Source organism: Muntiacus reevesi, chromosome 4, assembly GCF_963930625.1.
Source record: "Muntiacus reevesi chromosome 4, mMunRee1.1, whole genome shotgun sequence".
NCBI classification, from domain to species: domain Eukaryota; kingdom Metazoa; phylum Chordata; class Mammalia; order Artiodactyla; family Cervidae; genus Muntiacus; species Muntiacus reevesi.
Window position 1 is genome coordinate 164,063,542 of NC_089252.1, and position 27,871 is coordinate 164,091,412.

At 41.0% G+C, this 27,871-nt stretch overlaps 2 pseudogenes; both read right to left on the reverse strand.

Moving 5' to 3' along the window:
• Positions 1-5,590: 5,590 nt before the first annotated feature.
• LOC136167581 (histone-lysine N-methyltransferase SETMAR-like) lies at positions 5,591-16,404 on the reverse strand (annotated as a pseudogene).
• A 10,328-nt stretch (positions 16,405-26,732) lies between these two features.
• LOC136166158 (large ribosomal subunit protein uL22-like) lies at positions 26,733-27,604 on the reverse strand (annotated as a pseudogene).
• Positions 27,605-27,871: the final 267 nt, after the last annotated feature.

The window sequence follows — 27,871 nt, forward strand, 5'->3', positions numbered from 1 at the left end:
GTAAAAATCTCTGTTGGTGACAAACCCTTGAAATATTTTGAAATAACGCTACTTTTAATAGAGCCTTTTTAGAAAGTTCAGACGTCAGAGAGATCCAAAAAAGATTAAGCTGAAACCTACCAGCTCCAAATAAATTATTCAAGAAGTGCAATATGTCTTGAAGTTTAGGACCTCAAATAAATTGTTGTTTTTTAGTCACTAAGTCATGTCCGATTCTTTTGTGACGCCGTGGACTGTAGCCCACCAGGCTCCTCTGTCCGTGGGACTCACTAGGCGACAGTACTGGAGTGGGTTTCCATTTCCTTCGCCAGAGGATCAAACTTTCATCTCCTGCATTGGCAGGTGGATTCTTGACCACTGACCCACCAGAGAAGGCTGATCTTAAATACTGAGTGTTTTCACCTGGATATCCTATAGGCAACTTAGCACTTTTCTTTCCCAAACTTGTTCTCCTTGGCTTCCCTGATTTTTCTTGGGTAGACTTCTGTTCCAGTGACCCTCACTTTAAACTTTGGGGTCGTCTTTGATTCCTCTCTGTCATACTCAACACTAAACCTTCAGAGCACTTTCACAGTCATTTCCTTTTTCCGTTTTGACCTTCATTTGGGGCTTTTATTAGTCAAGTCTGTATTAGAAATTTAGCCTCTCATTTTCTGTTTCTTTGTGTTCCAGGCCATCCTTTTTACCTTCACCAGGCAATTATTTTAAAACTCTGGTTTGATGGGGTTTCTCGTGCTCTGATCCTTGTCCTGCCTTTTTTTTTTTTTCTCTTCACTGTTTTCTCACAGTTCAGTTAAAATGGAATATGGGAGGGAAAAAGTAGAGAACGGGCTCTGCCCTGTATTTTCTTACCTCTTAGCCTTTGCTCAGTTTCTTTGTCTAGACTCGTTCTAGTCTAGGAATTCTTAATTTTTTTTGTACAATGGGATGGATCTCTTTGGCTGTGAAGTCTGATGGACACTTTCTCAGAATGTTTTTAATACCTCAAATTACATACACAGAATTACAAAGGAAAACAGTTATATTAAAATACAATTATAAAAATATTTTAAAGTCTGTGATATCATATGTATTTATAGATTCATTTATAAATAACAGGACCTTGCATTTGTCCTAATTGTTATCACAGCAGTTAATTGCCCACATCTGCATTGGAAAAAGAATATTAAGTATCAGCTAGAGGTTAGTGAAAATAAAGATGTATTGCTTTCCTCAATTAAGTTCACTGACTCCAGATTCAAAGTTTTAAATCTAGATCATTGAAATTCAAACAAGGGTATGTACCAGAGTCACATGGATACTTACTAACCACGGAATGCTAAGACTCATTTCTGATTGAACAGGGCAAGCGTGGACTCTAGAATCTGCATTTCTAACAAGTTCCCAGGTGTTGCTGATGTTGCAAGCCCAGGATCTACACTTTAAAAACCTCCACATCAACAATAGATCTTTACTTCATGCTATCTTTACCTACCAAAGTCCTATGCCTCCCTAAACCCAGGAAGACTCCATCTTCTGTGTTGGGTTTTCCCTCAGCACTCCTATCAGAAGAGATGACTTCCCTTTCAAGGACTCTCGCCCCAGTTTATTCAGACCATTCTCACGGCATTTAGTTTCCGACTTTGTTTTATGGTCCCTGGGGTGCAACGCACCTGGAGCTCCAGTCTCCCAATTTATTCCTGTGACTGGCAATGCTGTGATGCTTCAAACCTTCCCGAGGGAGTAAATGTCTTTTTTCACTCATTAGCCTATGAGATCTTCTGTAGTTTGAAACATGTTCCGTTTTGTGGGAGGGAGGAGTTTGAAAGGGAGGGAAGAGGGGAAGTTCCAATGGAGAACTCTTCATCAGGGAAATTTAGCAGCAAAGAAATTAGCGAGGGAAGAAACACCCGTTTTATTCACTTAATACTGTTACGGAGTGTCATGTGTTGAATATCCTTTATCCTGATTTGAACATTTATAACAAAGTGGGTTACCTACTGGGCCTTCCAATAAACGTTCAGAAAGATGTCCATTGGCCCACAATGACTGTGTAGCATATGGCCTTATCCCGGTAACCGGTTAAGAATGCTGTGTAAATCACAGTCCTGGGTGTGGGTCTGGATTATCTAACACACAGTTTCCAGGGTAGTACTCGAGTTATTATTGAAGACAGAATGAACCCATTGAGGCCTTGGCTACAGTATGGCTTCTCTATACGCGGCAAAAAGCTCCCACCCAATGGCTGTTCATGGTTTGAAGTCAGCCTGAGAGGAGACACAGAATTAGGTAAGTAATGAGTTGCCAGGTTCTGAATTTATCCCTGAACCTCTTCCTCCCTGTATGTATTCCTCCCTCTCTCCCTTTTTAATCCAGTGACCAGGATAGTGATCCTGTAGATTGGAAGTTAATCTATAGGGTCTTGTAAAATTTCTTCCAAACTGAAAATTCTGAGACTCTATAAAACCAATCCACAAAGGGTGTTCCCCCTTGCAATGAGAAAATTGAGTTTGTGGTATTGCTTGTTCCTTTGCTTTGACTCATGTATTTAGCAGAAACTATGCCTTTGTGAAGAAGCGTGCTGGAGAATTCAGCTCGGATCTTCTGTCTCTATCTTGCTGTGTTTGTATGAATTGTGGACCCTTAGTTATTCTGTCATATTTAAGTAATGACTATATAGGCAAAGTAATAATTATTAACAGTAAGGATGATAAACATTTGCCCATAGTTTTTTCAGTTCTAGATGGCCATAAGGAGACTGAATGCAGTCTGCTAATATTAGTCATTCTGCTTGTGTTATTCCTTATCTTGGGTCAGAGGGTTTCTCTTGGATGGTACTCTGTTCTAACTGTGTAAAAGGGCTCCTCTCAATAGTTACTGAATTTTTTCAATATTGGGCATAATCCCAAACTCTTACCTCATTCTTTGTGGGTGTAGTTCTTCTCTTAAGATGTTAAGAAAGACCCATTCTCTGTCGCTAGCTGTCCATCAATTTCTATTCTCACATATGCCTTTAAAATGAATTTATCCTCCTCTTGCAGTTACATAGGAAACCACTATTAATAAGTTCTTTACCATAAGGGAAAAAAGCAGAAATTTTTTGAAGGCTTTGAACAGAGCTGAGAATAAAATCTGATCTTTGGTAATTCAGCACTTTTTTTTTTTTTTTTTTTTCCGTGTCGCTCGGCTTGTGGAATTCTTAGTTCCTGGGCCGGGGATTGAAACCAGACCTCAGCAGTGAACGTGCTGAGTCCTAACCACTGGACCGCCAGGGGATTTTCTCAGCAGACATTTTGAACCCCTGCTTCCCTAAGATAGTGAACTAACAACGACGGCTCACCTTACTTGAGTGCTCACTTTGAATTTGGCTCTGTGCAAAGCTTTATGTGCTCTATCTTAACCTTCCTACCATCATATTTGATAGGAAACTAATCTCATTTTTCAGGTAGACAAACTGGGGCACAGAATAGCTAAATAACTTGCCCAAAGTTATACTGCTAGTAAGGAAACAACGCTGGGCCTAGAATCTGCCCTTATCTGACTCCATGACCTGAATTTCTAACTACTTCTTTATACTGTTAAGTACTCCAGGTTCCGGGGGTGAGTAAGGCATGCCTTGCCTTAAAGAAGTTTACAATTTTGAGGCCCTCAGTTCAGTCGCTCAGTCATGTCTGACTCTGTGACCCCATGGACCGTAGCATGCCAGGCCTTCCTGTCCGTCACCAACTCCCGGAATTTACTCAAACTCATGTCCATTGAGTCAGTGATGCCATCCAACCATCTCATCTTCTGTTGTCCCCTTCTCCTCCTGCCCTAATCTTTCCCAGCATCAGGGTCTTTTCAAATGAGTCAGCTCTTCACATCAGGTAGCCAAAGTATTGGAGTTTCAGGTTCAGCATCGGTCATTCCAATGAACACCCAGGACTGATCTCCTTTAGGATGGACTGGTTGGATCTCCTTGCATTCCAAGGGACTCTCAAGAGTCTTCTCCAACACCACAGTTCAAAAGCATCAATTCCTTAGCACTCAGCTTTCTTTATAGTCCAACTCTCACATCCATATATGACCACTGGAAAAACCATAGCCTTGACTAGATGAAACTTGGTTGGCAAAGTAATGTCTCTGCTTTTTAATATGCTGTCTAGGTTGGTCATAACTTTCCTTCCAAGGAGTAAACATCTTTTAATTTCATGGCTGCAGTCACCATCTGCAGTGATTTTGGAGCCCAGGAAAAATAAAGTCTGTCACCGTTTCCATTCTCTCTCCATCTATTTGCTATGAAGCGATGGGACCGGATGCTATGATCTTAGTTTTCTGAATGTTGAGTTTTAAGCCAACTTTTTCACTCTCCTCTTTCACTTTCCTCAAGAAGCTCTTTAGTTCTTATTCACTTTCTGCCATAAGGGTGGTGTCATCTGCATATCTGAGGTGATTGATATTTCTCCTGGCAATCTTGATTCCAGCTTGTGCTTCCTCCAGCCCAGTATTTCTCATGATGTACTCCGAATATAAGTTAAATAAGCAGGGTGACAATATACAGCCTTGATGTACTCCTTTCCCTATTTGGAACCAGTCTATTGTTGGCCATGTCCAGTTCTAACTGACATGCATACAGGTTTCTCAAGTTCAACTAGATGCAAATGTTCAGTGAATGTTGCCCCATGCATGTACCTCTCACTTTGGTTATTTTCTGAATGTCCTAGATGGTTTTGTTTAGTTCTGGATGTATGAATAAACCCTGAGGACCATCTTACTGGCCTGGTATCTCTTTTCAACTAGTGCCAGCCATGTAGATGGTGCTTGAGAACTGTTTGTTGAATTGAAACCTTCTTTATTCTACTTCCAAACCAAACTGAATTCCATTTATTACAATCCCCAACCAAAAGCAAAGAATTATTTTCCATGCATAGATTTAAAGTAGAACTATGTTAAATTAAGGAGTGAGTTCTTAGTATCAAAAACATGGTTTAAAGAGCTAAACCATATTTTAACTTTATTTTTTAGTAAATACTGCAGTTTGGGTGTTTTCAGGGGCATGCACCCTGCTCCCTTCCTCAGCCTCATCTCACTCATTCTTCCAGGGGTTCTTTTGGGGCCCTGGGACAATCCATGATGTTCCCTGTGTCTTGAATGCTCTTCCTTACACTCCACCCTATGTCACCCCGTCATCTCTTCATCATCTAGCCCTCATCCCAATCATCACTTCCTCCAGAAGTCTTGACCCCTTCTCTGCCCCACCTTGCTCAATCTCCTTTGGCTAAGGGCTCTTCAGTTCCTTTTCTTTTCGGTGCCCTGATCTCTGTTATAAATGGTCATTTCATTCCTAAGCAACTCTCACCTTCTCTATTCTGTAAACTTCCTAAGGCTAGAGAGCCTGTTTTTGTTAACCTTTGTGTTTTTAGCACAAAGGCTGGGATGTGACATGTGGCAGTACCTAGGAAGGTTTAGGGTTGGGGCTCTCCCATAATTTCCATCATCTGCCACAAAAGAGTTCTGTTCTTGGTTAGCAATTCTTGCCATTTTCTCAATCTTATTAGGTTGGTACAAAATAAACTGTGGTTTCATACCATGAATTTTTAATGATTGTAACTAGAATTCAAGCACATCTTTATTAATCAAAATAGGAACAATTACAGTCAACACATTTTTGCCAATGAGAAATGAGTTTGTTTATTCCTGTAGCAAAAAAAAAATCCATGCTTTGGGATTCAAACAACTCTTGGAAAGCATTTTCTCCCTCCTGCTGGTTGTAGAAGTGTTTTGCCTGCAAAAAGTTGAGACGCTTGAAGAACTGATAGTCGGTTGGTGAGAGGAAGGGTGCATACAGGGCATGAGCAAATGCCACCATCATAGCCCAATTAGTTCAACTTCTGAAGCGCTGGCTGTACAATGTGTGATCAGGCATTGTCATGGAGAAGAATCGGGCCCTTTCTGTTGACCAGTGCCAGCTGCAGGCGTTGCAGTTTTCGGTGCATCTCACTGATTTGCTGAGCATACTTCTCATATGTAATGGTGTCACTGGGGTTCCGAAAGTTGTGGTGGACGGGTAGAAAGATGGGTAGCAGACCACCAAACAGCGACCATGACCTTTTTTTGATGCAAGTTTGACTTTGAGAAGCACTTTGGAGATTCTTCTCGGTCCAACCACTGAGCTAGTTGTTGCCGATCGTTGCTTGAAATACACTTTTTGTAGCACATCACAATCCGAGTGAGAAATGGTTCGGTATTGTTGCATAGAATAAGAGAAGATGACACTTCAAAGCAACGATTTATTTAATTTTTGGTCAGCTCTTGAGGCACCACTTACTGAACTTTTTCACCTTACCCATTTGCTTCAAAAGTCAAATGACCATAGACTGGTCGATGCTGAGTTCTTCCATGTCTAGTGTAGTTGTAAGAGGATCAGCTCTGATGATTGCTCTCAGCTGGTCGTTGTCAACTTCTGATGGCCAGCCACTACACTTCTCATCTTCAAGGCTCTTGTCTCCTCTGCAAAACTTTTTGAACCACCACTGCACTGTACGTTCATTAGCAGTTCCTGGACCAAATGCATTGTTGATATTGTGAGTTGTCTCTGCTGCTTTATGATGCATTTTGAACCCGAACAAAAATATCACTCAAATTTGCTTTATGTCTAACATCAGTTCTATAGTCTAAAATAAATATAAAATTAACAGTAAGTAATAAGTCATTAGCAAAAAACATAAAGTGAGAAATGCTCATTAACATGATGTATAACATAACCACATTTAAGAAGGCATCCCAATATCAAATGGCAAAGTTCAACAATGCAAAACTGCAATTACTTTTGCACCAACCTAATATGTAAACCATGAATATAACTTCACAAATGCTGAGCTCATCATCTGTTCACTTCTGTGTCTCAGGGTCTGGAGGAGTTCTGCTGGGTGGCAGGTGCTTTGAACTATTTGTTGAATTAATCAAGACTTCTTGAGAAAACCATTTTCCTTGGTCTACAACATTCAGTTGTGCATGTTCTGCAAACCCATTTTGGAGACAAGTCCTCCTCCTCCCTTCCCCAACTCCCCACCTTCCAACTACATTGCACTTTCAGGCTCCTCCCTTTGCAACTTTGTTGTTGTCCACTGGAAATTTCTCAATATTTTATGAGCTCAGAGCTGGAAAACATCAAGGAAGTTTCCCAACAGTAAACAAAAAGCCTGGACCAGCTAGAGAGGAGGGTAGGCTGGGGCTGGAATAGATTTCTCAAGGTATCTCTGCTTCCAAGAGCATGCCAGGAAGGCTCATGAATACATAGGCAGTCTGCTTTGAGCAAGCACCAAGCAAGAATATCAGCTGGAAAATGTTTATCTTTTAAAAACTCAACAGCTTTTCGAAAGGACATTTTTTAAAAACCATTTTTTGCTTTGTAAGTCGTAGTTTATGTGCATATGTAAATAAGAGTGCTGCTACATGCATGAGTCCTCCCCCTGAGTCTGTTATTTTACAGGAGTGGCACTCCCCAGCCTCAGATTTCCTTGTAGTTCAGCTTGTCAGTGACCTCGTCAAACAAAGAAGACAGCTTGTTGTCACCAGTGACCAACATCTGGTTTAGATGTGGGCGGCTTGCCTTGTTGCTTCAGCAGAGGGAATGTTGTCTTTAAACTGTGAGGCATGGTGAAGGGAGTATCTGTCAGCTATTACCACACTTTGGAAAACGAGAAAACACGTGGTCTCAAATGGAGCAGTGACATAGGGGAGTGTAATTGTTATACACTTCTCGAAATGGTCTCATTCCAAAAAAAAATTGTTTGGTTTAGAGAAACACACGGGAGAACTGAAACACGTTGGAAGGCTAGAAATGGGTCAACGTGATGGCAGAACACCCTTTTCAGCATTGTTGTGCGGCACCTAATGGCTTCCACTGATCACCAAATCAGAGAGCATGTCTTTAGACTAATGCTATTCAGCTGGTTACTATGGCAATGATGGAATACCAGTTGTCATGACGATGAAATGGAAATTGAGGGGACCAATCTCTTTAGAGGAGGTGGATTCATTAAGCCCCGTCTTTTCTTCTTCCCTTAAAACTTGACCATGTTGTATGGTACTTGTAAGAGGGGTCCATTTTCAAACTCTGCACATACATTTCAAGATTTATATTTTCTTATTCTTAGATCACTTGGCTTAAGTCTTTTCAACTCTATGTGGAGAATAGACATGCTACCCCCACCCCCACAATATTTTATAGCTCACGTTAAGAATGACACCACAGAAGCTAGGTTTCTTTTTATCATCCTCAAAGCGTTTCTGCCAAACTCCACTGAATTCCTCCAAAGTTAATCTGATGTGAGATAGAACAGGGTCAAAATCAGTATAGTGGACTGTAAATTTTAAAAGATATTTTCTCCCAGATTTATTGGGGTATAATTGATGTAAAAATGTACATGTATAAGGTGTACAGTGCCATGTTTTACATAATCATCCATTGTGAAATGATTACCACAATCAAACTAATTAACCTGTCCGTCATCTCACATAGTTTGCTTTTTGAGTATGTGGTGAGGACACATAAGATCGTCTCTCTTAGCAGTTTTAAGGACATAATATATCGTGTGCTCTGTTGTGTCTGACCCTTTTGTGACCCGCCAGGTTCCTCTGTCCGTGGGATTCTCCAGGCAAGAATACTGGAATGAGTTGCCATCTCCTTCTCCAGGGAATCTTCCTGATCCAGGGATCGAACCCGCATCTCCACTTTCTCCTGCATTGCAGGCAGATTCTTTACCGCTGCACTACCTATGATTAACTATAGTCACCATGCTGTACACTAGATCCCCAGAAACTTACATTCATCTTATCTTTCTAATTTTATTTATTTGCCTGTTTAAATTTGGTTGCACTCAGTCTTTGTTGCTGCATACGGGCTTTCTCTAGTTGAGTTAGCAGGAGCTACCCTCGCTAGTTGTGGTGCATGGGCTTTTCATTGTGGTGTTTTCTCTTGTTATGGAACACAGGTGCCAGACACACAGATTTCAGTTGTTGTGGTGCATGGGCTTAGTTGCCCCATGGCATGTGGGATCTTCCCATATCAGGGATCAAATCTGTGTCCCCTGCATGAGTGGATTCTTAACCACTGGACCACTCAGGAAGTCCTTATATTCATCTTATAACTGAAAATTTATTTCCAGTCTTTTAAGAAATCTCCACACTGTTTTCCATAGTGGCTGTACTAGTTTGCATTCCCACCAACAGTGTAAGAGGGTTCCCTTTTCTCCACACCCTCTCCAGCATTTATTGCTTGTAGACTTTTGGATAGCAGCCATCCTGACTGGCGTGTAATGACCCAGCAATCCCACTTCTAGGCATACACACTGAGGAATCCAGATCTGAAAGAGACACGTGCACCCCAATGTTCATCGCAGCACTGTTTATAATAGCCAGGACATGGAAGCAACCCAGATGCCCATCAACAGATGAATGGATAAGGAAGCTGTGGTACATATACACCATGGAATATTACTCAGCCGTTAAAAAGAATTCATTTGAATCAGTTCTAATGAGATGGATGAAACTGGAGCCCATTATACAGAGTGAAGTAAGCCAGAAAGATAAAGAACATTACAGTATACTAACACATGTATACGGAATTTAGATAGATGGTGGCGATAACCCTATATGCAAAACAGAAAAAGAGACACAGAAGTACAGAACAGACTTTTGAACTCTGGGGGAGAACGTGAGGGTGGGATGTTTTGAAAGAACAGCATGTATACTATCTATGGTGGAACGGACCACCAGCCCAGGTGGGATGCATGAGTCAGGTGCTCGGGCCTGGTGCACTGGGAGGACCCTGAGGAGTCGGGTGGGGAGGGAGGTGGGAGGGGGAATCGGGATGGGGAATACGTGTAACTATATGGCTGATTCATGTCAATGTATGACAAAACCCACTGAAATGTTGTAAAGTGATTGGCCTCCAACTAATAAAATAATATTAAAAAAAAAAAAAAAAGAAAATTTATACCCTTTGACCAGCATCTCCACATTGCCCTGACCCCCAGTCCATGGCAATGACCATTCTATTGTTTGTTGTGCAGTCCCTCTGTTGTGTCCGATTCTATGTGACTCCATGGGCTGCAGCACGTCAGGCTTCCCTGTCCTTCACTATCTCCCAGAGTTTGCTCAAACCCTTGTCCGTTGAGTTGGTGATGCCATCCAACCATCTCATCTCCTGTAATCCCTTCTCCTCCTGCCCTCAATCTTGACCAGCGTCAGGGTCTTCTCCAATGAGCTGGCTCTTCGCATCAGGTAACCAGAGTATTGGAGCTTCAGCATCAGTCCTTCCAATGAATACTAAAGGATGATTTCCTTTAGGTTTGACTGGTTTAATCTCCTTGTTTTCCAAGGGACTCTCAAGAGTCTTCTCCAACACCAGAATTCAAAAGCATCAGCTCCTCAGCACTCGGCTTTCTTTATGGTCCAGCTCTCACATCCATACATGACTACTGGAAAAACCGTAGCTTTGACGAGATGGACTGTTGTTGGAATGTCTCTGCTTTTTAATGTGCTATCTAGGTTTGTCATCGCTTTTCTTCCAAGGAGCAGATATCTTTTAATTTCATGGCTGCAATCACCATCTGCAGTCATTTTGGAGCCCAAGAAAATAAAGTCTCCCACTGTTTCCATCATTTCCCTGTGTATTTGCCATGAAGTGGTGGGACTGGATGCCATGATCTTCGTCTGTTGAATGCTGAGCTTTAAGCCAGCTTTTTTATTCTCCTCCTTCACCTTCATCAAGAGGGCTTTAGTTCCTCTTCGTTTTCTGCCACTAGAGTGGTGTCATCTGCATATCTGAAGTTATTGATATTTCTTCTGGCAATCTTGATTCCAGCTTGTGCTTTATTCAGCCCAGCATTTCGCATGATGTAGTACATGTATTTAACTTCTATGCAGACATAGTGCAGTTGTGCAGTAGTTTGAATATTTTTGGCATTGCCCTTCTTTGTGATTGGAATAAAAATTGACCATTTCTAGTTCTGTGGCCACTGCTGAATTTTCCAAATTTGCTGATATATTGAGTGCAGCACTTTAACAGTATCCTCTTTTAGGATTTGAAATAGATTGGCTAGAATTCTATCACCTCCACTAGCTTTGTTTGTAGTGATGCTTCCTAAGGCCCACTTGACTTTGCATTCAAAAGTGTCTGGCTCTAGGTGAGTGAGCACACCATCGTGGTTATTTGGGTCATTAAGACCTATTTTGCACAGTTCTTCTGTGTATACTTGTCACCTCTTAATCTCTTCTGCTTCAGTTAGGTCCATACAGTCTCTGTACTTTATTGTGGCCATGTTTTCATGAAATGTTCCCTTGGTATCTCTCATTTTCTTGAAGAGATCTCTAGTCTTTCCCATTCTATTGTTTTCCACTATTTCTTTGCATTAATCACTGAGGAAGGCTTTCTTATCTCTCCTTGCTGTTCTTTGGGACTCTGCATTCAGATGGGTATATCTTTTCTTTTCTCCTTTGCCTTTCACTTCTCTTCTTTTCTCAGCTATTTGTAAGGTCTCCTCACACAACCGTTTTGTAGTTTTGAATTTCTTTTTCTTGGGGATGGTTTCGATCACTGCCTCCTGTACAATGTTACAAACTTCCATCAACAGTTCTTCAGGCACTCTATCAGATCTAATCCCTTGAATCTATTTGTCAGTATTGCTATTTTATATAACCATAAAGGATTTTATTTGGGTCATACCTGAATGGTCTAGTGGTTTTCCCTACTTTCTTCAATTTAAGTCTGAAATTTGCAATAAGGAGCTCATGCTTAGAGCCACAGTCAGCTCCTGGTCTTATTTTTGCTGACTCTATAGAGCTCCTCCATCTTCGGCTGCAAAGAATATAATCAATCTGATTGTGGTATTGACCATGTAGTGACGTCCACGTGTAGAGTCATCTCTTGTGCTGGTGGAAGAGGGTGTTTGTTATGCTCAGTGCGTTCTCTCGGCATAACTCTGTTAGCCTTCACCATGCTTCATTTTGTACTACAAGGCCAAACTTGCCTGCTACTCCAGGTATCTCTTGACTTCCTACTTTTGCATTCCAGCCCCCTATGATGAAAAGAACATATTTTGGGGGTGTTAGTTCTAGAAGGTCTTATAGGTCTTCAGAGAACCATTCAACTTCAACATTAGTGCTTGGGTTACTGTGGTATTGAATGATTTGCTTTGGAAACAAACTGAGATAATTCTGTCATTTTTGAGATTGCACCCAAGTACTGCGTTTTGGACTCTTGTTGACTATGAGAGCTATTCCATTTCTTCTAAGGAATTCTTGCCAAGAGTAATGGATATAATGGTCATCTGAATTACATTCCATTCCCATTCATTTTAATTCGCTGATTCCTAAAATGTCAATGTTCACTCTTGCCATCTCCTATTTAACCATTTCCTATTTACCTTGATTCATGGACCTGACATTCCAGGTTCTTATGCAATATTGTTCTTTACAGTACCCGACTTTAGTTTCAGCACCTCTCTACTTCTGTGAATTCAACTTTTTTGACTCCATATATTGGGAACCTTTGCATATAATCCAATCATGTATTTGTCACTGATGTGTTTATTAGAATCATACATGGAAGCGAATTCTTTTGAGAAGCCGCAGAAGCCTGGCTCTTTTCCCCTCCTTATGTTGATGGTGGTTTCACTCCTCTTGGCTTAGAGTCTGCCGTACGGGATCAGTGGGAAATGTGTGCTGTCCACATGTTGCCAGAGATGTGATTGACCTCTTTCTTGAATGCTACTAAATGACTCCTTTAGACATTTATTTAGGGGTTCTGGAAAAAGTGATAATATGAACATTTGGTTCAATTTTACTCTCATTAGAGAATTTAGGGAAAATACATTGCAACAAATCTGAATTCATGGGCTTGTCCATTTTTCTGAAATTACATTTGGTATATGAACATGAACTCTGTGGAAAAAGCTTTTTGGTATATTTTTATATTAAGAATTTGCTTCTATACAATTTTTTCATGTTATTTATGACAGTAATTCTCAAACAATCACAGGAAAATCCCCTTGAGAGTGTGCGAAATGCAGGTCCTTTTAAAAAAAAATTTTCCAGATTAAAACAATTTAAATATAATAGTAACATTTTTTAGTTTCAGATGTACAACATAATGATTTGATTCATATATAGTGAAATGACCACGACAATAAGCATTCCAGAGCTATTGAATCAGATTTTGGGGCCTGAGGCCAGGAATTTTCATTTACATAAATATCCCAGATAATTCTGAGAAAGTGTGTGGTCCACATGATCATTAACTAACTGAAGTGGGAGGGAAGACGTGTCTCGGGTGGAGGGTGGCGGACGCTGGATGTGGAGGGAATCCTCCTCCCTCCATTGCTGCCTTCCTCGGCACATTCAGGAAGGCGAGAGGGTTGGCCAGTCTGGCCTGAGGACAGCAGCTGAGCTTTCACCAACAGCCACAAGGCTTCCTTCCTCTAAGTAATGAGCCCAAGCAGTATCTTTATGTTCTTTCTTCCCTTTAGCAGATGTTGCTGGTGACATTTTTCTGACAGACTTGTTTCTTACAGGGTCACTGGGAGCCTTAAACATAACAAGTCAGCCTAACCGAGATGAGTGGCTCTCTTCTCATTAGTAGCCCTTCACTTCCTGCTGGGACCTTCTATCATGGCGTCTTACAGCCAGCATTGGCTTCACCGCTTTGAGCTGAAGCCAGTCTGCTGTACCTTCTTTGAAGGCAAAGAAAGCCATTTTGATAAATCCCAAGAAGATTAGCTGGAATACAAGTTCATCTCCTATAAACAGAGGCCAAAATAACAGTACCTCAGCCAGGTAGAAATGGCTCCCTCTACCTTATTGCTCTGCTCTACTCAACAAATGGCATCCATATTGTTGTCTAAGATCCTTAGTCCTTCCTTTCCTCCTTCCCTCCCTCCTTCCTTCTTTCCTAGTGCAGTGTGGGGAGGCTGTAGGTGTGAGCTCAGCATCAGTGGAAGCAGCAGTGGGATCCTGACCTAGTCATTTCTGTGGCATTACTCTGATGGAGTTCCTAGATAGGTAACCATCAAACTGGTTATCTGGACTTCCTAGAGGTTCTCCAAGCTAACTATTCACCTTTAAGTAAATTCCCCTTTTGCTTAAGTCATCCAGAGTGTTTCTTTTGCTTGTACTGATGAACTCTTGACAGATAGCCTTTGTATTCGGCACAGACTTACTGATCACTGAAAAGAAGTACTTGGGGTGGTGTCCCAGGCCTAAGAAATTGATACCCAACCTTCCAGAAAGATCCAGACCATATCCTAAGGAACCCCAGAGGATTCAGTCCCAAGATTAATTCCATCACTCTTCCTGGTAATAGCATCATTTCCTTGACTGAGGAGCCAGAGTTTTCCCTTAAGGTGAACAATTCCCTCCAACAGCAAGTGACGCTTATTTTCATTTGTTCTTTATACTTTGAACATGCTCACCATGGAGTTTCTGGCCATGAATGTCTAAAGTCTTATCAATAGCCTTTTCTTCTTTTTTTCTGTAAGTAAGTATAAGAATATCTTCAGGAAAGAAAAGAATTTCTCATGTTTCACACTTTCCTCTTGCAAAGAAAAATATAGCACCAACATCAGCTTTAACTGGAGTACAATTATGATCCATGCAGAAATAGAAGTCATTCTGAAAAATTATAGACATGCAGAGACTTTCAGAAATCATTGGTGCTGTTCCCATATTGCTGGATTTTAAAAGTAGACTGTGCAAGTGATCTGTGTCGGGGCAGGGGGCGTGCACACAGAAGAACCCTATTATTGAAGTAGGGATTGGAGATTGCCACCGAGGGTCTATCTGTTGATTCTACAACCTCAAAGACATTCTAACTCTCCCCTCCATTCATTAAGTAATTTTTGATTTTAATTTTTCTTTTATTGCAAAGTTAGTAAATTTGTCAGTACTGAAAAACAAAGTACATGTAAGCAGAAAAGGAAAAGAAACAATAACCCGTCGTCTCACCACTGAAGGGAATTATTGTTAATGATTTGGTGTCTGTACTAATCTGAATTCTTACTAATCACAGAAACCCAACTCAAACTACTGAGAATGACAGAAACCCAACTCAAACTGTTGACTTAAAAAAAAAAAAAGGAAATATATCCGTTTTCAAAGCTGATAAATCCAGGGTTATATATTTAGGCTCACCACATTCAAGGGCTCACAATATGTCATTAAAATTTGTTTCCTCTGTCACTCTTTCTTTCCCTCCTGGGGTCTGTTTTCCTTGGTATTGGTGTCATTCTCAGATAGGGCTCCCTGAGGATGGTGGCCCTTACATCCTATTGGCTTAGCAACCTCAGGGGAAAAGAGGGCAACTGTTTACCAAAAGTGAAACACAAATCCCCAAACTGATCCTAATTTGGCCCAGTTTGGGCAATGTACCCACCCTCAAATCATTCAATGTGTGAGAGGGATAGAAAATAGTGATTGGGTAGGATTAGGTCCAGTACCACTTACACATTCAGCTCATGTTGGGTCAACTCTCCTGCCCTCTATAAATCTTCCATCCCCCTGAGAAGAGAAACCAAACTCCTCACTGTGTCTGCAAGGCCCACCATGTCCATTCTTGTCTCACTTTCCTGCTTCATGACCTCCACTCTTGCCTTCTTGCTCTGTCAGTCAAATTGGGTTCTTGCTGTTCTGCGGACCTTTCAGGCACACTCCCTGTTCAGGAAACTCTGTTGTTCTCTCTGCTTTGGAAACTCTTAGAAGTCGCTTAGATCTCAGTGTGGTTTGTCTTCTCACCTCACTAGGGTCGTTTCCTCAGACAGGCTTCTCCTGATCCCTTGCCACCTGCTTTATTCTCTGTCATGGTGGTTATTCTGGTTATTATGAGATAATGAAAATCCTGTGATCCCTTTCAGTTACAAACAGATCCTTTTCAGTTACAAACAATCAAGACTAGGGTTTAGTCCCTGATAAACAATAGCAACTCCAAATTTAGTTTGAATGAAACGTTCTCTTTCCCAGCTCCAGCTGGGGTCCGCTGCAGAGGGGGGCGCTAGATCAAGTGGAGAAGTCAGGCAGGAGGAGAAAGGGAGCAGGAAGACTCTTACCTGATGGGCACCATCTGCTCAAACCGGCTTTGTGCTTAAGGCACAGATTGAAATCAAGTCTTTCCTTAGAGACGTGCTTTGAGCTTTCTGAGACCCCAACCCCCCATCATCTCTGTGGGATCTCTCCCAGAAATCCCCTCAATATGTCTCTCTTCTAGCTGTTCGCTTACTACTTCTTTAGCACTCAGGAATCCAGCTCCATTCGGCTACGTTCTATTCTTCTCTCCAGGCATTCCTTAGAGCAAGACATAAGATACCACTAACGCCGTTTTCTTCTGCATACAGTTGGGCCCACCTCACACATCCCTTGTCCTGACGCACTCTGGACGTGCAGGCAGCGCATGCTGCCGCCTCTCCTTCATCTCCTCCATCAGCACGTGTCCTTCAACTGCAGGAGACATACACCACACTTTTTGGGGATTCCCATCGATGCCCTTCTCTTGAGGGTCGAGGGGAAGACCATGCAATCCCCCTCTCTTCTCCCATGAGGGGAGTTCATACCTCATTCATGCTTCTCTCTCAAAATCTTCATAAATCATTCTCCTAATATCCATAGTCTCTGTGACTAAATGAGAGTGAGGCATTCATGGGCTTTTAGTGAAATCCTTTAAAAACTTGCATGTTGATTTGGTCTCATGCAATACAATCTGAGGTACTCGGTGGAACTTCCATTTTATACCCTGTTACCTAGGAATAGGGGCTTCCAGGTGGCTCAGGGGTAAAGAATCCACCTGCCAAGCAGGAGACACAGGTTCAGCCCCTGGGTCAGGAAGATCCCCTGGAGGAGGAAATGGCAACCCACTCCAGTATTCTTGCCTGGGAAATCCCATGGACAGAGGGGCCTGGAGGGCTGAAGTCCATGGGGGTTGCAAGAGAGTTGGACATGATTAGTGACTAAACAACAGCATGGTAGTAAATGCCATGGAGCAAAGAAAGCAGGAATTCCAATATCCAGTATGTGCAGACAAATACTGTTTAATTTCACTTATATGAGGTCCCTAGAATGGTCAAATTCATAGTCAGAAAGTACATCAAGAGATGCCAGGGGTTGGGGATGGGGGGTGGGGGAGTTAGTGTTTAATGAGGTCAGAGTTTCAGTTTAAGAAGGTGAAAAATCCAAGAGATGGATAGTGGCAAGAGTTGTACAACGATGTGAATTTACTTAGTATCACTGAAATGTATAGTGAAATATGGTTAAAATTTAAAAAACAAAACAAAGCAGGATAAGTTGTGACAACACAGATGGACCTGGAGGGCATTCTGCTAAATGAAATAAGTCAGAAAAGAAAGAAGATAAATACCATATAATTTCATTTATACGTAGAATCTAAAAATAGAAATGCAAACCAGAAAACTGAGCAGATGTTAATAGAGAACAGATTGGTGGTCACCTGAGCTGGGGGTGGGGATTGTGGGCAAAATGGGGGAAGGGGTCAACAGGTACAAATTCCCAGTTATGAAACGAGTAAGTCATGGAGACGTAATGTACAACCTGGCAACTATAGCTAATAATTACTATATTGCATATTTGAAAGTAGCTAGGAGAGTAGATCTTGAAAATTCTCATCATAAGAAAAACCTTTTGTAGCTATGTAAGGGGTTGGATCTTAACTGTGCTTCTTGTGGTGATCATTTTGTGATATACAAATATCAAGTCATCATATTCCATACCTGAAAGCAATATAATGTTATATCAATTATGCCCCAATTAAAAAAATTTTTAATTTATTTTTGGCTACACTGCGTCTTCATTACTGTGCTTGGAATTTCTCTAGTTGTGGCAAACCAGGGCTACTCTCCAGTTGTGATGCACCAGCTTCTCATTGCAGAGGAACTGAGAAATGAAAAGAAAATAAAGAATAATAGAATACAGGGGATTGGGAACTAGTTTTGTTTTATCGCAAAGTAAAAACCATTTAAAATTAATTTGAAAAGGTCACATGAATCAGAATACAGTCACATGAATCAGACATAAAAACATTCAGAAAGTCTTCTTCACATCTTTGTCCACCATCCACCTAATTTCCCCACTCATTCCACCTAGGTAACCTCTGTAAATATGTTTTATGTGTGTTCTTATAGTTTCTTTATATAAACAAGCCAGCGTTGGGTTGGACAAAAAGTTTGTTTGGGGTTTTTCCAGAACATATTACAGAAAAACCCAAATGAACTTTTTGGCCAACCCAATACAAGCATATAATGTTATTTTAGCTGCTCTTGACACAAGTGGTGGCATATACCACATACACTGTTTTGCATTTGCTGTTTTACAAAAATCATATGTCTTGGAGAGCTTCTCATATCAGTACTTGGAGGTCTTCCTCTTTCTCCTTTGTAGCCAAAAAGTAAGTAGCCCATTGTGTGAATGTTCTCTAATTTATTTAACCTGTGTCTTACCGATGAACATGTAGGTTGCTTGCAATCTTCTGTTATTCCAGATGATACTGCAGTGAATCACCTTATTCATATATCATTTCCCATGTATATGAATTTGTCTGTAGGATAAATTTCTAAAGCTGGAATTACAGGGGTAAAGGGGGCATGTGTTTGTGATTTTGATCACTGTTGTCAAATTGCCCTGCAAAGGGACAGAACACATGCACATCCATCAACCTGTGTCTAGGCTGTTAATTTAGCAGGGTTGGTGTCGCTTCTCTGTAGAGTTGACACTTGTGCAGTACCCTGATCGTCAAAAAGGACCCATCTGTATGAAAACCTAAGGGAGGGTCATCCTAGGCAAAGGGGGCTGGAGCAAAGGTCTGAGGCAGGGCCTTCCTGGTGGTCCAGAGGTTAAGACCCTGTGCTTCCCCTGCAGGGGGCATGGGTTCAGAGATGGAGCTTGTTAGAGGAACAGCAAAACTGCCAGTTTGGCAGATGTGTCATGAATAGGAGGGGGCACTGTGCGCGATACAAGGTGGAAGTTCAGGGCAAAAGCAGAAGCTGGAACACGTGGACTCGGGTGGAGAGTTTGAATTTTATTCTTGGTGGCATGGAGGGTCATTGCAAGGGGTTTAAGTGGGAAATGAGATGATAAGTTTTCTATTTTAGGAAAGTGAAAGTGAAGTCGCTCAGTCATGTCCACTCTTTGCTACCCGGTGGACTGTAGCCTACCAGGCTCCTCCGTCCACGGGATTCTCCAGGCAAGGATACTGGAGTGGGTTACCATTTCCTTCTCCAGGGGATCTTCCCAAGCCAGGGATCGAACCCAGGTCTTCCACACTGGAGGCAGACGCTTTAACCTCTGAGCCACCAGGGAAGCCAACACTATATTAACTGCTTTTTTTTTTTTTTAAGTCTGTAACTGTTCATCTTATTTGTCAGAGGAGACCAAGTTCTTAAGTGCAACATAAATGCTCATCCTAAAAGCCTCTTCTCAGCAAAGATCTAAGAAAACTGTAGATACCCAGAGAATTAGACAAGCAGATCTGGATGAGGTACTATTCTGGCCTGGAGAATTCCATGGGCTGTATAGTCCATGGAGTCGCAAAGAGTCAGACACGGCTGAGTGACTCACTCACACTCACACTAAGACCTATGTCATGCTGTAGGTCCAAACTACATAACTTAAAAAAAAAAAAAAAAAAAAAGGTGGGGTAGGGCTTCCCTGGTGGCTCAGTGGTAAAGAACTGGCCTGCCAGTGCAGGAGACGTGGTTTCGATCCCTGGGCCACGTGCCGTGGATCTAATAAGCCGTGCGCCACAACTACCAGGCTTGTGCTCTAAGAGCCCGGGAACCCCAGCGACTGACGCCTGAGCGCCCTAGAGTCCATGCCCCGCAACAAGAGAAGGGACTGCGATGAGAAGCCTGTGCACCAAGCTAGAGAGCTGCCCCTGCTCACCGCAACTGGAGAAGGCCTGTGCATCAGTAAAGACGAAGCACAGTCAAAAACAAATGAATAAAAAATGTTTAGAAAAAGGAAGAGGTTGGCCCCATAAATAGTGAAGACCTAGAACCATTATGAACCAGTCCTGCTTCCAACTGCACATGGAAATGTAACATGAATTTTTTTTTATCATTTATTTCCCGGGTACTTGATTTCTTAACTGAAGGCAGAGATTCTGTAGTTCAGGGGAGGACTTGACTGAAGCATACCTGATTCTTCCTCTTGTTTTCCGTATCTATAACACAATGACAAAAGGACAAATAGAAAACTTCCATATTAATAAACTAGCTTTATATATCTTGCATCACTTAAAACAACATTAAATTTTAGTTTAGGACTTTTCCCTAGATTAGCTGGAAATAAAATGATTTCCTCTGTGGTGGTGGTTGGACAAATTAGCAAATAATCACCAGCAAGTAACTACTGAGGGAATAAGAGCTTTGTTCACCCAGTAGGCCCAGTTAAGGGACGTGTATTGACATACATTACCTCTGGTATCTCTTTTTACTGAAGGGCTCATTTACTCTTTCAGGGAAGTAGTTTGGACACCTCAGCCATGTGCCAACACGAGCCTCTGTCAGCACTGTCCATTTCAGACTTGCTCCTTTAGAGGATGCTGCCACCTTAGCACGTGCGTCTGCTCTGAGATGAGGGACTTTGTCCAGTGCTCTGCTCTGGGCGTGACTCAAAGACGGCAGCTGCTCTCTGCTGCACGCCTGGGGTACTGACACTGGATGAATTCAGGCAACTTCTGCATCCCCTGAGGCACTTGGAAACAAACCAGGACATCTAGGGAGAGGAATGGGAGCCTGCAAGAGGAATAGAGGGGTTTGGGAAATTTTATTTTCTCTGGCAGTTGGGGGTTGGGGCTCAGGCAATTTGTGTCTAAAAACAAGAATGAATTGCACCATCAAATTGGGTTGTTTAACAATTACCTCCTCTCCTCACTGTGACCACTATTTTCAGGTGTATAACTTTGGTAAATAGTTTCCCCTCAACCAGTACTGTCAAAACTCAATTATAATGTCTTCATTCCATATATATTTCTCCATTCCTGTAGACTTTTAAAACTCATGACCTGCATTTGACCTACGTATGAATCCCTATTTTGAAATTTCCTCTAGTCAATGTAAATTATTTCCAGAGCCCATGGGTAATTTTTTTCAGCACATAATCATGTACAATTGACTTTTCCTTTTCCCCCACATAGATCACTGGGGACATTTGGTTCTCTGACTAGGAAGCTTACCTTTTTTTTTTTTTTTAAATTTTTGTCATTAACACACTCCCATTCTAATGTACTTTTTTCCAAGTGGAAATTTCTGAACTCTAATGGATGGTCAATTTACTCACTAATCTTGGTAAGATGTTTTATTTATTAAGCAAGCATTTGTTATCATGTATTTTGCTTCATACCACATGAAAAAGTATTCCTCATTGATTATTTTTTTAAATTAAAAAAAAAAAAAGAAAACCTAAAATATTCCAAGATAAAATGAAACACTTTCTCCCACTGTTTTTTTCCTAAACACTAAAGTTTTAAACCTAGTAAAGCAAAGGTAAGTTCTGGCTGTGTCTTTTTCTAAGCCATCTTCTCTTGAGGTAGCATATGGGAAGGTCACATCCCCCTGAAGGAAACAGGTACCATTTGAAACTGCTGTGGTCTGCAGAATTTGGGATGTTAAACAGTAACTATGGTACCTTTATTAGGAAGAAAATTCTTTCTGAATGTGTTTATTAGGGCTTTCAATTGCAGGAAACAGAAACCAACTCTGGCTGAATTAAGCAGAAAGGATTTTGAGAGGCTGAAGAAGCAGCCTGAATTCTAAATTCTTAATTTGAAGACAGGACATTCACTTCTGTTGCCTCCTGACACCTCTCTAAATGACGATGTGAAAGTGTTAGCCACTCAGTCCTGTCTGACTCTTTGAGACCCTGTGGACTGTAAAAGCCCATCAGGCTCCTCTGTCCATGGAATTCTCCAGGCAAGAATACCGGAGTGGATTGCCATTCCCTTCTCTAGGGGATCTTCCCGACCCAGGGATCGAACCTGGAACCTGGGTCTCCCGTATTGCAGGCAGATTCTTTACGGTCTGAGCCACCAGGGAAGCCAAAAATGACAGTGAAGGACATTTTAAAAAATGACATAAATCCCCAATTACAGAGACTGAGAGAGGTAACAACAGTAACAAAGTTTTGGAAAACAGAGAGGAAACAGCAACATTTAGCATCTGGAAAAAGTTGAATCCTAACCTGGAAAACTGACTTGCACTAAAGAAACTCCTTGATTGTACTTGGTATTTCTGAGGGGAGGCTGAAACAGAGGTTTGTGGATACAAGAAGCAGTTAGGTCCTGCTATTTTTCCCAGCCCCACATGCTCCTTCCTGCTTCAGCAGAAGATTTATCACTCTCGTGAGGGAGGAAAGCAGAGTGCATTAGTCAGAACAAAGCGAGGCTGCTGTGGCAAAGCTGAGAATGATTCAGTGGCTTAAAGGAGCTATCGGTTTACTTCCTCTTATGAAACAGAGGTTTCAACTGGCTTGTTGAGGGTAATAACTTAATTGAGATATAATTCACAGGTCATATAAGTCACCACTTTAATGAGTACTGTTCAGTGGTTTTTTAGTATACTCAGAGTTGTGCAACCATCATCAAAATTAGAACATTTAATCACCTCTCCCAAACATCCCACATCCCTTAGTAGTCACTCTCCTCCAACTCCTGTCCTCTAATCTCTAGGCAACTGTGAATCTATTTTCAGTCTCTCTCTATTTGGCTATCTTGAATTTCGTACAATTAGAATTGTATTTTAAAAGTTCATCCATGTGGTAACAAGTATCAGTACTTCATTTCTTTTTATTGGTGAATACTGTTCCATTGTATGGTTATACCACACTGTAATTTTTTAGAAATTTTATTGAAGTATAGTTAATTACAATGTGTTAATTTCTATTGTACAGCAAAGTGACTCCAGTTTTATATGTATATATACACACACACACATATATATTTCTTTTTCATGTTCTTTTCCATTATGGTTTATCACAGGGTATTGAGTATAGTTCCCTGTGATATGTAGTAGGTCCTCATTGTTTATCCATCCTATGTATCATGGTTGGGTTTCCTGGTGGCTCAGATGGTAAAGAATCCTCCTGCAATGCAGGAGACCTGGGTCCAGTCCCTGGGTTGGGAAGATTCCCTGGAGGAGGTCATGACAACCCACTCCAGTGTTCTTGCCTGGAGAATCCCCATGGACAGAGGAGCCTGGTGGGCTGCAGCCCATGGGATCACAGAGTTGGACATGACTGAGTGACTTAGCACATAGCACACACATATATCATAGTTTGCATCTGCTAATCCCAAACTCCCAGTACTTCCTTCCTTCACTCCCTTCTCTCTTGGCAGCCATAAGCTTGTTCTCTGTGTCTGTGAGGCTGTTTCATAGATATGGTCCTTTATGTTGTCCTTAAGTTTCCACATGTAAGTGATACATAAGGGTATTTGTCTTTCTCTTTTTGACTTACTTGGCTTAGAGTGATGACCTCTAGGTCCCTCTATGTTGCTGCAAATGGCATATTTTCCTTCTTTTTAATGGCTAGGAAATATTCCATGGTATACATGCACCACATCTTCTTGATTCATTCATCTGTCAGTGGACACTTTGGTTGTTCCCATGTTGTGGTTATTGTAAATAATGCTGCTCTAAACATACGGGGTGCATGTCTCTTTTCACAGTATAGTTTTGTCTGGATATATGCCCAGGAGTAGAATTGCTGAATCATATGGCAACTCTATTTTTAGTTTTTTTTTGAAGTAATTTTATTTATTTATTTGTTGGCTGTGCTAGATCTTCGTTGCTGCGTGTGGGCTTTCTCTCTTTGCAGTGAGTGGGGGCTACTCTCTAGCTGTGGCGTGCAGGCTTCTCATTGCCGCAGGCTTTCTCGTTGCATAACACAGGCTCTAGAGCATTCAGGCTTCAGTAGCTGTGGCACGTGGCCTCAGCAGCGGTGGCTCCTGGGCTCGGGAGTGTAGGGTTAGTAGTTGCGGCCCGTGGGCTTAGTTGCCTTGCAGCGTGTGGGGTCCTCCTGGATCAGGGGTTGAACCTATGTCTCCTGCATGGGCAGGCCAAGTCTTTACCCCTGAGTCACCGGGAAGCCCTATCCTTAGTTTTCTGAGAAACCTCCATGTTGCTTTCCATAGTGGCTGCACCAATTCATGTTCCCACCAGCAGTGTACAAGGGTTCCCTTCTCTCCACCCTCTCTGGCGTTTATTATTTGTAAATTTTTAAATGATGGCCGTTCTGACAGGTGTGAGGTGATACCTCATCATCATTTTAATTTGCATTTCTCTAATAATTAGCGATGATAGCTATCTTTTCATGTGCATATTGACCATTGGTATATTTTCTTTAGAGAAATGTCTATTAGATCATCTGCCCGTTTTTTGACTGGATTGTTTGTTTTTTGTTATTGAATTGTATGAACTGTTGGTATATTTTAGAAATTAAGCCCTTATGGGTTGCATCATTTGCAAATATTTTCTCCCAGGCTATAGGTTGTCTTTTCATTTTGCTCATGGTTTCCTTTGCTGTACAAAATATTATAAGCTTGATTTGGTACCATTTGTTTATTTTTGCTTTTATTTCTATTGCCTTGGGAGACTGAACTAAGAAAATACTGGTATGATTTATGTCAGAGAATGTCTTGCCTATGTTCTCTTCTAGGAGTTTTATGGTATCATGCCTTATATTTAAGTCTTTAAGCAATTTTGAGTTTATTTTTGTGTATGGTATAGGGGTGTATTCTAACTTCATTGATTTACATGTAATTGTCCAACTTTCCCAACACCTCTTGCTGAAAAGACCGTCTTTTCCCTATTATATAGTCTTGCCTCCTTTATTGAAGATTAATTGTCCATAGGTGTATGGGTTTACTTCTGGGATTTCTATTTCATTAATCCGTATGTCTGTTTTTGTGCCAATACCATGCTATTTTGACCACTGTAGCTTTGTAGTATAGTCTGAAGTCAGGGAGGGCTATGCCTTCTCCTTTGCTCTTTTTCCTCAGGATTGTTTTGGCAATTCTGATCTTCTATGTTTTCATATAAATTTTTGGGTTATTTGCTGTAGTTCTGTAAAAAAAAATGCCATGGGTAATTTTGATAGGGATTACATTAAATCCATAGTACTTTAAATACTATGAGTGCTATGGCCATTTTAATAATATCAATTCTTTCAGTCCAAGAGCATGGGACATCTTTCTATTTCTTTGAATCATCTTCAGTTTCCTTTATTCATGTTTTTATAGTTGTCAGTGTATGTCTTTCACCTTCTTGGTGAGATTTACTCTGAGGTTTTTTAAATTTAATTTTTATGTTAGAGTTGATTTACAGTGTTGTTAGTTTCAGTTATGTACAGCAAGGTGATTCAGTTAAATGAATACATATATCCATTCTTTTTTCAGATTATTTTTCCCATATAAATTGTTGCAAATTATTGAGTAGAACTGCCTATGCTATATAGTAGGTCATTGCTGATTTCCCATTTTATATGAAGTGGTGTGTATAAGTTAGTTCCAAAGCCCTAATTTATCTTTACCCCCATCTTTTGCCTTTGGTAACCACAAGCTTGTTTTCGAAGTCCATGAGTCTCTTTCTCTTTTGTAAATAAGTTCATTTGTATCGTCTTTTTAGATTCCACATGTGAGTGATATTTATCATATTTGTCTTTCTCTGTTTGTCTGATTTACTTAGTATGATAATCTCTAGGTACATCCATGTTGCTGCAAATGGCATTATTTCATTCTATTTTATGGCTGAGTAATAATCCCTTGTATACCACATCTTCTTTATTCATCCCTCCGGATGTCCATTCCATGGATGGACATTTAGGCTATTTCCATGTCTTGGCTAAATAGTGCTAACAATGCACATTGGGGTGCATGTATCTTTTCAAATTATGGTTTTATTCAGATATATGCCCAGGAGTGGGATTCCTGGATCATAGGGTAGTTCTATGTTTAGTGTTTTAAGGAACCTCCATACTGTTCTCCATAGTGGTTGTACCAATTTACATTCCCAGTAACAGTGTTGAAGGGTTCCCATTTCTCTAAACCCTCTCCTGCATTTATTATTTGTAGACTTTGATGATGGCCATTCTGACTGGTGTGAGGTGATACCTCACTGCAGTTTTAATTTGCATGTCTCTAATAATTAGCAATGTTCAGCATCTTTTCATGTGCTTTTTGGCCATCTATATGTCTTCTTTGGAGAAATACCTGTTTAGATCTTCTGCCTATTTTTTGATTAGGTTTTTTGTTTTCTGATATTGAACTGCAAAAGCTGTTTGTATATTTTGGAGATTACTCCTTTGCTGGTCACATTGTTTGCAAATATATTCTCCCATTCTGTAGGTTGTCTTTTCATTTTGTTTACAGTTTCCTTTGCAAAAAGGTTTTAGGTTTGGGACACCTCTGGTTGTCCACTGACTAAGACTGTGCTCCCAACACAGGGGCCTGTGTTTCAATCCCTAGTTAGGGAACTAGATCCCACATGCTGCAAATCTCACATGCAGCAATGAAGACTGTACAAGCAGCAAGTATGACCTAGTGCGGTCAAATAAATATTTTTAAAAATCTCTTAGGTTTATTGGGTCCTGTTTGCTTATTTTTGTTTTTATTTTCATTACCCTAGGAGGTGGAACCAAAAAGATATTGTTGCGATTTGTGTCAAAAGGTGTTCTACCTGTGTTTTCCTCTAAGAGGTTTTGTGTGTGTGTGTGTGTGTGGTTAACACTTGAAATACATTTACTAATTAAGACAACCAACACTTTTATTTTTATTTGCATTTATTTTCTGCCGCATTTATTCCCGGGCCATAAGTTTTTGTTTCTTCAGTTTCTTCTGGGATCTTTTTCTTCTGTGCAGCCTCCTCTTCTGGTTTAGGAACACTCTGTTCTTTTTCAGTTAGGATCATCTCAATGTGGCAGGGAGAGCTCATGAAGGGGTTGATCCGACCGTGAGTTCTGTAAGTCCTGCGCTGCATCTTGAGGGCTTTGTTCACTTGGATGTGCTCAATGACCAGAGAATCTACTAAGCCCTTAAGTTCAGCATTACTCTCTGCAATTTTGAGCATGTGTAGTAAAAATTCAGCACTCTTTTTGGGCCACCAACCCTGCGTCCAGCCCCACTGTTTGGCCTGTGCACACCTACCAACTCCACTGTTGTAACAACGGAATGGCGCACATTGCTTCTTTAAAGTGACATCCTTCAGATACTTGGTGGCTATTTGGATATGCATACCCTTTATGGCCTGGGCAGTCTCACGAGTGTTCTTAAAATGAACATGAAGATTTGAACCTCTTGATTTGCATGATTTTGTGGGGTTTTCTGGGTTGAGTGAATAGTGCACCATTTTTAGGAATCAGCTCAGGCCGCTTACCGGAAAAGCCCTCTAAGAGTTTTATAATAGTATCTGGTCTTACATTTAAGTTTTTAAATCATTTTGGGTTTATTTTTGTGTACGGTGTTAGGAAATGTTTTAGTTTTGTTCTTTTACGTATAGCTAGCCAATTTTCCCAGCACCACTTGTTGAAGAGATCGTCTTTTCTCTACTGTATATTCTTGCCTCCTATGTCATAGATTAATCGACCCTAAGAGCATGGGTTTATTTCTGGGCGCTCTGTTCTGTTACAGTGATTGATGTGTATGTGTTTCTGCTAACACTATACTATTTTGTACTGTAGCATTACAGTATGGTCTAAAGTCAAGGAGCATGACACCTCCAACTCAGTCCTCTCTCAATCAAGATCGCTTTGGCTACTCAAGGTTTTGTGTTTTCGCACAAATTTCAAAATTAATCTAATTTTATAAAAAAAAGAGCTGTTGGTATAATATTTTGACAGGGATTGCACTGAGTCTGTAGATGGC